Below are 12,879 nucleotides of genomic sequence, written 5' to 3'. Positions count from 1 at the left end.
CTACTTTCACCAGGAAGCGTCGGATCATTATGGAGATAACAATAACAGTTTAAGGAACACTTATACAAACCCTTGTATTTAGTAAGACAGGAAAATTCTGAACTGATCCTCATTTTTGAGATGTAAATCCAATTTGGGGCAAACTGAGTTGTATCTGTTATATCCGTTATTGCAAGTTTATTTGGTAGTTGTCATCAAACTTTGAAAGTTAAATTTTAGGACACCATCGTTATAGTGGTAAGTGAAATTTAAGGATAAAGACAGTTGTTTCACTCTTTATCTTAAACCTAACGTATGTAATGTAATTTATATGATTTAGGGAACAAGTCATCAAGCAGTGGGACAAATTTTGTACCAATATGCATTCAGATTATCTGTTGAAAAATAAGTCTTCCAAACTTAACAAATATATTGTCAATAAATAAAACTGTTAAACTTGATGCTATCATTTTGATCGTAAAGTTTGTTCGAAACTATCCTTAAGAAAGTATTATTCGTCTCTTCCTTAGCTTATTTTTATCTTCTTTTTTTTTAAAAGTTGGACTATTTCTTCAATCGGTCGGCAATGGGTATTCTACGTTCGATTGATAATCTATTCTTCAGGTAACAATCGTTCGATCATAAAAGCACCTAATGATTCTACATGTATATGCCGTTTCAGTAATTAGTAATTGCAATTTGAAATAATTGCTAGTATTTCAGCTGGTACGCGTATATCAACATGGTAACCAAAGACCAATTCTGAAATCATTGTTTTCCCCTATTGAAACCAAAATAACTTTCTCTAAAGCCATTATTTTCTGTTGAAAATGTTTTTTAAATTGATTGTGTCAGTGTAATCATATGTTACCTTTTGATTCCTTATATGTACATTCTTGTATTGGATACATCCTGCCTTTTCCATGAAATCTCGATCTCCAGGGTCCCATATTGTATTTTCTCTCAAGCAACTCAAACAAACAATGTTTGATCCTAAAGCTACAAAAAAGAAGGGTATGTAGAGCATTTTCAGAATTCTACGCGTTTAAGCTGTCCTAGTATGTAATAGAAATTTGTTTTGACTCTCATAAAAGAAATATATATAAATATAAATATAAAAGTACAAATAATCTACAAATTGCAAGGGATGAACGTTTTTCGTCAATGGTACTTAGTGTTTGGAATACTTTGTTTTTTACAACCTTCCGGCCTAAATCATGGCTTCTTGTATTGTTACCAGAACTTCATTCATTTCACTCCCGTTTTTAGTGGAGTTCATATTGTTTCTTATTTCTTATTTATTATTGTACTGTTGATGTAAATGTCCTTTGGTTTTGTGAGTCTTTGTTTATTCCTTGGTTTTGATTATTATTATCCTTTTTTATACTGATGAATACTACTATCATAAATAACGACTTGACAGATAAAACTGTTAGTGTTGTTTTTTTCTTCTGCGTTGTCATTTGATATATAGTTTGCCTTTGTTTTAGAATTTTTTTTGTAATTCTTTCGTCTGTTGAAGTTTGACATGGTGGAAATATACTAAATCGTGCAGTAACCTTCACTGGCATCTTTTCTGTTTCATATTTTGGAGATTGTTTCATTGGTAATTAACCATGTCATATTATTTGAATGCTAATGACAGATTTTGGTTACTGTAAATTCAGAAATTATTGCGAGGTTTTTATTATTGCGAATAATGCGACAGAGTTGTAAACGCAATAATTAAAACTCGCATTTTGTAATATTTTAACTGAATTAAGCACGGAAAAATTAAAATCGCATTCAAGTTTAAAATGACAAAATCGCAATAATAAGTGTACGCAATAATTTCTGAATTTACAGTACATATTTGTTTTCTTTTTGAGTATTAAATTTATATTAAATTCATTTGTTGCGTTCGTGAAAGTATGATATAAATAAAGGCTACAATAGTATACCGGTGTTTGAATTTCATAAATCGATAGCAAAAAATATAAGCAAGGTCATGATTAAAACAACAATTACACGTCTACTTTTTTTTTACACATTCCTGGCTTTCAAATGCTGTATTTTGGGCTTTCCATAATAAGCTAGATCAATAAAACGCTGCGGACGTACGGGAGTTTTGAAAATGTATTTACAACAATGATTTGTCTCATTCACTCTAAGAATTATGAGAAAATAAGTTCATAAAACTACATACCTGCCGATTCGTTCATATCTATTTATATGAATCCATGTAAGCAAGATATAATATCTTCTATATTACATTTTCTTTGTTTATGTATTGCTGCTTGAGAGGGCTGCCTTGTGCATTGCTGTTGAACACATTAACTGGAATATAAATAATTTGAAATAATTAAGTGTACACAAAAGTATGATTTCGACATAGATGAACGTCGGTTATGTTTGTTAGTGTGTATGTAACAATAACTTCTTAGTTTTGATGGTAGTATAATATTTAAAGTACTTTCACTAGTATGTAAATTCTATCACAACCTATAGCTATCACCTGTGGTTTTATTACTTATTATACACACTAGTTGGAGGATGGAATGCACGAGGTTAGCAAACATACCAGAAATTCTAAACTCCGAAATCCGGATTGATTCAAACAAGTTAGCAGCTGGAATACAATAGTTCATTTCATATACCGTAAATTTGCGCTCTTCTGATCATTTTTAAATTAATTTTAGATTATGGAAGATATCAAGTTTTATCGCACCGCGCGTAAAATATCGCGTTGTGATTGGTTTAACGCCGTCACCCCCTATGGGACCGTATGGGGTAAGTAAATTTCATAGGCGGTTTATGACGCGTAATGGTGACGTCATCTATTAATGTTGTTGTGTTTCATTCTTTATTTTTTAACAAAACGCAGCAGAAAAAGTCCAGCGTGCGATAAATTTGTTATACGGTCAACTACTGACCCCCTACGGACAATAGAGGGTGAGTAAAATCCATAGGGGAATCGGCCTCCGGCCTCACCCCCTCTGAATTTTGCTAACCTTCTTTGGATCCGTACGGAGTCAGTAGTGAAGCATATAACTTATAATATGCAATCTCATAAGGCGACGACAAACTGATAACGCCATGAAAAAAAATTGAGAGAGAAAAATAAAAGCCTACAAAACATATGAAACTAAAGATGGACTAACAATAATCACAACTTGTCACTGAGTAGTCGTTACATTGAAAGGCTACTCTCATTCGTGGGACTGTTCCCAACCTTTTGGATAGATTTCTTCATAACGACAGTTTTAATTTCTTGACCATCGTAAAAAATACAGTTGAGACGTAAAACTATGCTTGAAACACGTGTGTCACTCAACCGACTTAAAAGTAGTATCCGTAATCAATTACCTATATTAAAGTCATAGGATAAAGAAAGTTTTCTAAACTTTAGTTAAAAGGAGAAGAGACGTCAAAAGTTTGCTTAAAACATGTGCGTCGCAAATTTGAAGTGGAAAATAAATTCTTTATGTGACATTTAGCGGAAGCCATCTAACCATATTATTTTGTAAAACAATTCAATCAAAACCTTTATTAATTAGTCCTTTGTTGTCGATAGCTATAAAATGCAATCAGCTGATTATTGATTTTTCTGTCCAAAACTTAATGAGGTCAAGGTGACTTCCGAATATTCATTTTAACGTAAAGTATAATAATATATAAATAAAAAAATCAGATATAACTTTTGATAACCTCCTCCTCTAACTTGTTGTCTGCGCGATCTGGAAGAAGTTATTGAATTGAATGGCAATCTACACTGCGGGATATGACGCCATATCTCAAGTATCAATAACAACTTTAATGATAATGATAAGTTTATTTCAAACAAACATATCTCAAATCTTTTTATGCAAGTTCGTATCACAGAAAAAGCATACCTCAGACATGTCACAACGACCATTCTGAACTCGGAACCTCATGAGCTACTGCTCATTGATTATACTCCCGCCACAAGTGGATAATTTAAATAGTGTAAAAATATGCAAGTGTTCGATAAACAAGAAGTTGTAGAGTGAGTGATGGATCTGAATATGCATCACACGGTATAGCTGACTTATATAAATCCTGAAACCAAATTTCAGAAATCATTGTATTGTAGTTCCTGAGACAATTGTGACGAAAATATTCATGAGACAAACGGACGGTTAAATAGTATACCCGCCCACCCTTTTCAAAACGGGAGTATAATAAAGATGATTTATAATGCAATGGTAACATTTAAAAACACAAAAAAAAAATCTGAAAAATCAATAAGTTATTTAGCTTTCTAATTAAAGATGACACCTGTCTACATAAATTCACAGTGCAGGAAATTAACATAATATATAAGTTGTGCTTGCATTGATGTTTCGTATAATAACTAGGGCTATGTTTGTTCTCTAAAAACAACAAGTGCACAAAAAGGACAATAGGAATCAAACTTCGAATTGCTAATAGCCCTATTTGCATATAATAGACAAAATTAATGATATTGATACTTTATTAAGTCCCTATCGTATCTATGTAAATAAAATGTAAAGTTGAAATGTTGCTCTTCGCTGTTTAATAATTCGTTTTCATTACAAACAATAGATATAGGAAGATGTGGTGTGAGTGCCAATGCATACTTTAATAGCTGAGCTCCTATTGTTTATACAGAGGTAAGTAAAGGAGGATTACATTGCAGGAAACTATATTTGATCCCATCGTTATAAGAATATCAATATAATCAAATTACTCTACATTTAATTTTATTCATTACGGAACCACTATTTGTGTTATAAGGTTATTAATTCCGTTAGATTTTGCGCATATTCTTGCTTACCTTGGAATCATGTCGTTTCTCTTAGATATATCTTCCTTAAATGAAGTAAATATGTGGCAGTAGTATTCCTACGCCCTATCATAGCAGTTTGGCGACAGTCATTAAATAAGCAAAGAAAATATATTTTTTATGTCTCATGACAGTTTTATTTATTTCATTTCATTTCGTCATTTTTATTAAAAACATTGCTTAATTATATCATCAGCCTTGTCTTAATCACACAGGGATATATTTTCTGGCGGAAATATATTCCATAAAAACGTTAAACAGATAATGTATTGTAAATTTCCAGCCCAAAATAGATTTCATAAAGTCACGATTAGATATCGATACGTGTAGATAAAATCATTTTCAACAAGGAAATAACTGAAGCCAATAGTATTCTTTTGTAGAAAAAAATAACACAGAGAAAAACTCATTGTTGAATATGTAAACCTAGTTTATTCAATGAAAGTAATAAATGCACAATTCATAAAAATTAAAACTAGATAGTATCCATTATAAAATAATAATGAAACAAATAATGCTTTCGTTGTACGCCATTCAATTGTCTCAAAATATAAACCATTACGAATGAAGGAGCTGATTACATGGATAAGGTACTTTAAAATCAAACTAGAAAAATCTCCTACTGAAAATACTTCTTGTAACTTCTAAGTTTGAAAACCTTTACTATGTTTATCATTTTTATTGCACTGAACATGTTAATATTTTTCAGTTATGTACTGTTAAACTTTTTTTAAAACTATCAAAAATTTATAGATATAATTAAAAAAAAACATTTATCGTCGAAACAACGGGAAATTATATTTATAGTTTAAATGCAACCGTGACTAAAAATAAAGCTGGAATTTGAAAAAAAAAATCTATATTTGGTAACAACTGCAATTTTCTACTATTAAGACGGTGAATGTTTCCATGATCTATTTTTAAATTTTGGTTGATAACGAATGCGCTTAAATCGATTTGTTACTTTATTCATCTGGAGGGGTAAATTCAGTAAAAAATCTCCCATTGACTTTAATGCTAATCTATGTGTGAACATAAATTTATACCTGATTTACCTTTAGAAATTAAAATCTTTCATATATCATTCATGAAAGTACAAGTGTAGCCCTATCTTTTGCAACAATAAAAACATAGGGTCATCCAGCATTTTGTTGGCATTCACATGGCCTTGTTTACAAACAAGGTAGAATTCCTATACTGACCCCCATTACTTTTCAAGCCTGAAGGGGGGAAAAATACTTTCAGCATTTTTTTCCCCAACTCTAGCTTTGATCCATCTACCAAAAAATATTTATTACAAACATTTATATCTGCCAATCAAAAAAGCAAATAACTTCAGTGTTATACAGAAAGCTTTCCCCTAAAAGGGCGGTCCCTGATGACGTATATTTATTTACTGAATTCACCCCTATAAGAGACTTTTTTACTTCTTTTCCAACTTTTTTGTAATAAACATGTAATGTATCCAATTTTCAAGTTCCAGTTTCAATACAACCTTCATAAATGTTGAGTTTGTAAAGATAGTGCAAAATTTATACAACACCCCATACTGCGGCCAATGTATATTTGGTATATAAAGTTGCGCATTGACTGTTTTTAAAAGAATGGTGTAAAATACTATGTTTAATAAATATGAATTGTTTTCTTTGTTTGCTTTGGCTAGTATTAAAAGTATATCTTGAAACTAAAGTCTTGGTGAACTCAGTCTCTTAGTTAGCTTTTTCCTTATATGGAAGTTTTTGGTTAAATACCATGAAAAGACCACAAAAAGACTTTTTAAAGGCTTTTTTCACCAGTTTCATACCAAGTAAAACAACAATTATGTTTCATTATACTAAATCTGTGTTTTAATTACTTGTAGATTTCACAAAATGCCATTGACAATCACTCTGCAGAAATTCATATTACCCCAACATCAGGATGGGTTCTTCGCCAAACTAGACAGCTAGAACTTAAGTAGAAAAAAGTGTCAAATATGAAAAAATAAGATTAAGTATGACCAAACTTTACATTTGGGAGATTGAAGTAACAATTTAGAATATTTAAAAGCAATTATTTAACATAAAAATCTAATTACAAACATTTCAACACTTGTTTCTTAGATGAAGGACCTGTAATCATGAAAACTTGTCTAGTATATTCTTTAAATAAAGAAGCGCAAGGCGTTGTATAAAAATAAATGAATACCTTCATGCTGTCAAATTATTCGAGTGTTAGAATACGAGAAAAGTGCGTATTTACCACTTGTTCTACAACTTAACATGGGGAACACAGCTAAAAAAATAACACTCCGTCAAAGGGAGGTAATCCATTTTTTTCATATGATTGTATACATTATGAGGAGAAATATGTGCAAAATGTGATGAAAATGGGGAGAATATATATGCCTTTCACTGATATCATAACTCTCAAGTCTAATTTCTATTGTTTCTTTCAATCTGGACACAAAAACTGATTCTTACAATATACTTCATGCTTCTCTCACAGTACACTGAGTGCATCCTGGATAGCCGCAGTTAAAGAAAGAAATTTGTGTAAAACACAGATTTAAATGGTTCCAAAATCCTTCCATTACATTAACATTTACAGGAAATGAGTTTTGTGATTATTGTATGGCCTTGGACAAGTAAAGTGAAAAAGTTCATATTTTCCTATTGGAGTAAATTTAGTAAAATCTCCCATTGACTTTAATGCTAATCTATGTGTGAAAATAAATTTATGCCTGATTTACCTTTAGAAATTAAAATCTTTCATATATCATTCATTAAAGTGCAAATGTAGCCCTATCTTTTGCAACAATAAAAACATAGGGTCTTGCGGCATTTTTGGGCATTCTCATAGCCTTGTTTACAAACAATGTAGATTCGCACTGAATTCCTATACTGACCCCCATTTCTTTTCAACCCTGAAGGGAAAAAATAGTACATTCAGCAGTTATTTTTTTCCGACTCTAGTTTTGATCCATCTACCCAAACAAATTTACTACAAACATTATCTGCCAATCAGAAGAGCTTTCCTCTAAATGGGCGGTCCCTGATGACGTATATGTATTTATTGAATTTACCCCTTGACACTCGCCTATCATACAAATGAAATACAAAAATAGTCGTAAATTATTTAATCTCATATCAATTGAAAATAAAAACAAATCTTATTAAATTATATCTAGAAAAGAGGGTCGAAAGATACCAAAGGGACTGTCAAACTCATAAATCTAAAATAAACTGACAACACCATGACTACAAATGAAAACGACAAACAGACAAACAATAGTACACATGACACAACATAGACAACGTGAACCTGTCCTAAGTCAGGAATCTAATTTACTGTCGTTTGTTTATGTCATTTATACATTTATACGTGTTTCTCGTTTCTCGTTTTCTTTATATAGACTAGACTGTTTGTTTTCCCGTTTGAATGGTTTTTCACTAGTTATTTTAGGGCCCTTTATGGTTTGTTGTTCGGTCTGAAGGCCGTACATTGACCTATATATAATGGTTTACTTTTTTAAATTGTTATTTGGATGGAGAGTTGTCTCATTGGCACTCACAACACATCTTCCTATATTTACTTACTATATAACCCGTGTTTAATCACGCCCAACCAGGACAACCTATTTGTTCCCATTGTTCTGAACAATACATGAAGTTTCCTGCTTTAAAAAATATAGGATGTAAAAATTACATATCCTCAAAAGTATAACCGCTACCATTTACAACCTTTTCAGCATTCAATAAGCAATCAACGGGTTGGGATATCTCTACAATTTACAGAAAGTATGTCTCTTTGCTTTTTTATTTATACCTCTAGACGGATCGAAACCCGATTTTAACTCCCAATCTCGAATTTCTTAACTAAAGTTTCGTGATACCTGATAATATAAAAATAACAAAATGAAAATATATTTTCAACACACTTTATGAAAACGGCTGTCCTTTATTTTGTAACCTTTTATAAGTTGAATACAATAAGTCGTTGTTTAAGTTGTTATTGTTATGTAGTTTGCTATAAAAACGTAGGAAGGGATACAAAAAGGTTTGTCTAAAATTGGCATATGTACTTGTCAAACATTTAAAGATAGAGGCCAACTTGGCTTGCTCTGCTGTGTTATAATTTCATAATTAATATTAAAATCGAGAAATTGAGTAATACATATTATTGCATAGCAATATAATAGTTCACACAGAAAGTAACCAAAAGTTAGCGTGCAATAAATTCCAATATTGCACTAGTGCAATAAATCTTCAAAATTAGTGACGTCATCAACGAAAAAGTCTTAGTTAAAACCAATTTTTACTTTCAAATATTATATTGCTATACAATAAAATGGGTATTGCATGAATATTGGGGAATATTGTTCCTCGTAGAACATCAAATTTCAGGTTCATCTGACGAAAGATTGTGATAACTTTTTAAACACTTAAGTGTCTATTTTTGTTTTATTCAATTAATTTATGTGAAAGATTTTATCTAATTTAGTCATTAAAAGAGGTCCGATTCAAGCTCAAATATGAAAAATCTACCAAATATGCTGAAAAATGTCACTTTTAAGATGTTTTTTGTCAAAAAAGAAAGTGGCCGCATCCGTGTTCATCCTCAACCTTTATATATGTTATGTATTATCATCAAATTCAACTTACATTCAAATATTTTGGATGAACACGAATGCGGCGACTTTCGTTTTAAACGGAAACCGTCTAAAATTTACTCAAATTGCTAGAGTTGTGAAGATTTCAGTAAATTATCATGACTTAATGGTGCTAGTACTCGATATAGGTACATCGTATTGTCAAAAACAGCCCATATTTATGTAGCAGAAGCATTCTACTGTCCAATAAATAACTAAAATTATACATTTTAACAATTTTGTAAAACTGCTGTATTTTGGGTCCAAAAAGGGGTCTTACTGAACCTACTCCTTTGGCGGACAAAAATTATTTGATGTTACTAGAAAAAGCAGTTTTGTCAGAACATTATTTTTGAAACTGTAAATTGGCATGGGGTTGTATGTGAATTATGTAAGTTTTTGAATGCAGGCACTTAAGGTGAGTATGGTAATCTCACATTCAGGGTAAATATTAATTACTTATAATGATTGTTTATTGATATTTAATAGACCAATGAGGAGTAGGTGCAGTAATCTCTTCACATGTTAAGATTGGCCAGTATTTTCGTGATTTCATTGAATGCTAGCGGACGCAATGTTTATTTTGCTCAAGAAAAGTAAAGATTGTTTACTTCCCACCCACCTAGTCCCTTGATCTTTGATATATTTCTTACGGTGTTTATATACAGAATATGACAAAGAACACCCTTGGCTGTAGAATACCGGATTCTTATGTTACATGGATCAGTACAGTTATCGTTGCGGCATTCCTTACTGTCGTATTCCTATCGGCATGTATATTTTCCTTTCGATTCGAGATTTTTATAATTGGACGGAAATTCATAAAATATCTCAGGGGAACTTCTCATCCCATGACATTATTTTACGACGTATATATTGCCTGCAATGAAGAAGATGAAAAGATTCGTTTGTGGCTGACGACGCATTTACTGTCTACTCTAGAGGAGAACAACATGCTTAGGGTGTTTTGACCCTGCAGAGATAGTGAAATAGGGATACCTCTAGAAGAGGAAAGTTTAACGTTATGTCACAAACCCAAACCTTTATCATCATTTTAAGTGAAGAGTACAAGGAACCTGTTCGTTGGAATGAGAAAGAATAGAAACATGCTTGGCATGATTATACACATGATCTGAACAGGGAAATTATCATTATTAATTACGACCTACTAGAGGCAAATGAAATCGCAAAGCGATATCTGGGAGCTTTTCTACGAATTGGACAATATATTGACTTTTCTTATCACAAGAATTCGATAGAGAACGAAATAGCTTCCTTACTTATAAAACAAAATAAAAATTTAGAGAAATACGATATAAGAAACTTTTCTCATTTTCAAAAAAAATTCCCATTTCTGAAACACTATCCTTTCTATTCAGAGTTTCGATGTAAGAATAACTGTACAGATATAAATGAAATATTGTAATATTTTTCCTTATTACGTTCTATATTTAAATACATGTTGTTATAGAAAGAATTCCAAAAGTTACTTCTACTACTATTTATCAGGAGAAACATTTTTTTTTTGGTTTTGATGGATATCATTATACTTTTTCAAGTGGTACATGTACATTAGTTACGTGTATAAGGACGACTTCCTTATTCATTAAAATAATACTGCACAGAAGTTAAACTTAAGTATTTTATTACATACCATCTTGAATGTAAACATTTGAAGAATGGACATTCATAGCATTTTATGAGTAGTTTTAAAATAAACAGTTAAATGACATCTCGTGGTGTTCATGTGACAACGTGAACCTGTCCTAAGTCAGGAATCTAATTTACTGTCGTTTGTTTATGTCATTTATACATTTATACGTGTTTCTCGTTTCTCGTTTTTTTATATAGACTAGACTGTTTGTTTTCCCGTTTGAATGGTTTTTCACTAGTTATTTTAGGGCCCTTTATGGTTTGTTGTTCGGTCTGAAGGCCGTACAATGACCTATATATAATGGTTTACTTTTTTAAATTGTTATTTGGATGGAGAGTTGTCTCATTGGCACTCACAACACATCTTCCTATATTTACTTACTATATAACCCGTGTTTTATCACACCCAACCAGGACAACCTATTTGTTCCCATTATTCTGAACAATACATGAAGTTTCCTGCTTTAAAAAATATAGGATGTAAAAATTACATATCCTCAAAAGTATAACCGCTACCATTTACAACCTTTTCAGCATTCAATAAGCAATCAACGGGTTGGGATATCTCTACAATTTACAGAAAGTATGTCTCTTTGCTTTTTTATTTATACCTCTAGACGGATCGAAACCCGATTTTAACTCCCAATCTCGAATTTCTTAACTAAAGTTTCGTGATACCTGATAATATAAAAATAACAAAATGAAAATATATTTTCAACACACTTTATGAAAACGGCTGTCCTTTATTTTGTAACCTTTTATAAGTTGAATACAATAAGTCGTTGTTTAAGTTGTTATTGTTATGTAGTATGCTATAAAAACGTAGGAAGGGATACAAAAAGGTTTGCCTAAAATTGGCATATGTACTTGTCAAACATTTAAAGATAGAGGCCAACTTGGCTTGCTCTGCTGTGTTATAATTTTATAATTAATATTAAAATCGAGAAATTGAGTAATACATATTATTGCATAGCAATATAATAGTTCACACAGAAAGTAACCAAAAGTTAGCGTGCAATAAATTCCAATATTGCACTAGTGCAATAAATCTTCAAAATTAGTGACGTCATCAACGAAAAAGTCTTAGTTAAAACCAATTTTTACATTCAAATATTATATTGCTATACAATAAAATGGGTATTGCATGAATATTGGGGAATATTGTTCCTCGTAGAACAACAAATTTCAGGTTCATCTGACGAAAGATTGTGATAACTTTTTAAACACTTAAGTGTCTATTTTTGTTTTATTCAATTAATTTATGTGAAAGATTTTATCTAATTTAGTCATTAAAAGAGGTCCGATTCAAGCTCAAATATGAAAAATCTACCAAATATGCTGAAAAATGTCACTTTTAAGATGTTTTTTGTCAAAAAAGAAAGTGGCCGCATCCGTGTTCATCCTCAACCTTTATATATGTTATGTATTATCATCAAATTCAACTTACATTCAAATATTTTGGATGAACACGAATGCGGCGACTTTCGTTTTAAACGGAAACCGTCTAAAATTTACTCAAATTGCTAGAGTTGTGAAGATTTCAGTAAATTATCATGACTTAATGGTGCTAGTACTCGATATAGGTACATCGTATTGTCAAAAACAGCCCATATTTATGTAGCAGAAGCATTCTACTGTCCAATAAATAACTAAAATTATACATTTTAACAATTTTGTAAAACTGCTGTATTTTGGGTCCAAAAAGGGGTCTTACTGAACCTACTCCTTTGGCGGACAAAAATTATTTGATGTTACTAGAAAAAGCAGTTTTGTCAGAACATTATTTTTGAAACTGTAAATTGGCATGGGG

The 12,879-nt window shown here is 31.3% G+C and overlaps 1 long non-coding RNA gene across 1 annotated transcript; it reads right to left on the bottom strand.

The window, feature by feature from the left end:
• Positions 1–858: 858 nt before the first annotated feature.
• Positions 859–4,827, bottom strand: LOC134699385 (uncharacterized). Its single transcript, XR_010103567.1, has 3 exons — positions 4,778–4,827; positions 2,165–2,295; positions 859–978 (listed from the first exon to the last, which is right to left on the bottom strand). It is a non-coding gene; the product is annotated as an uncharacterized LOC134699385 (long non-coding RNA).
• Positions 4,828–12,879: the final 8,052 nt, after the last annotated feature.

This window comes from Mytilus trossulus, unplaced genomic scaffold (genome assembly GCF_036588685.1).
Source record: "Mytilus trossulus isolate FHL-02 unplaced genomic scaffold, PNRI_Mtr1.1.1.hap1 h1tg000050l__unscaffolded, whole genome shotgun sequence".
NCBI lineage: Eukaryota > Metazoa > Mollusca > Bivalvia > Mytilida > Mytilidae > Mytilus > Mytilus trossulus.
The sequence above is the reverse complement of the archived record's forward strand: the minus strand, read 5'-3'. Positions and strand labels throughout refer to the sequence as shown.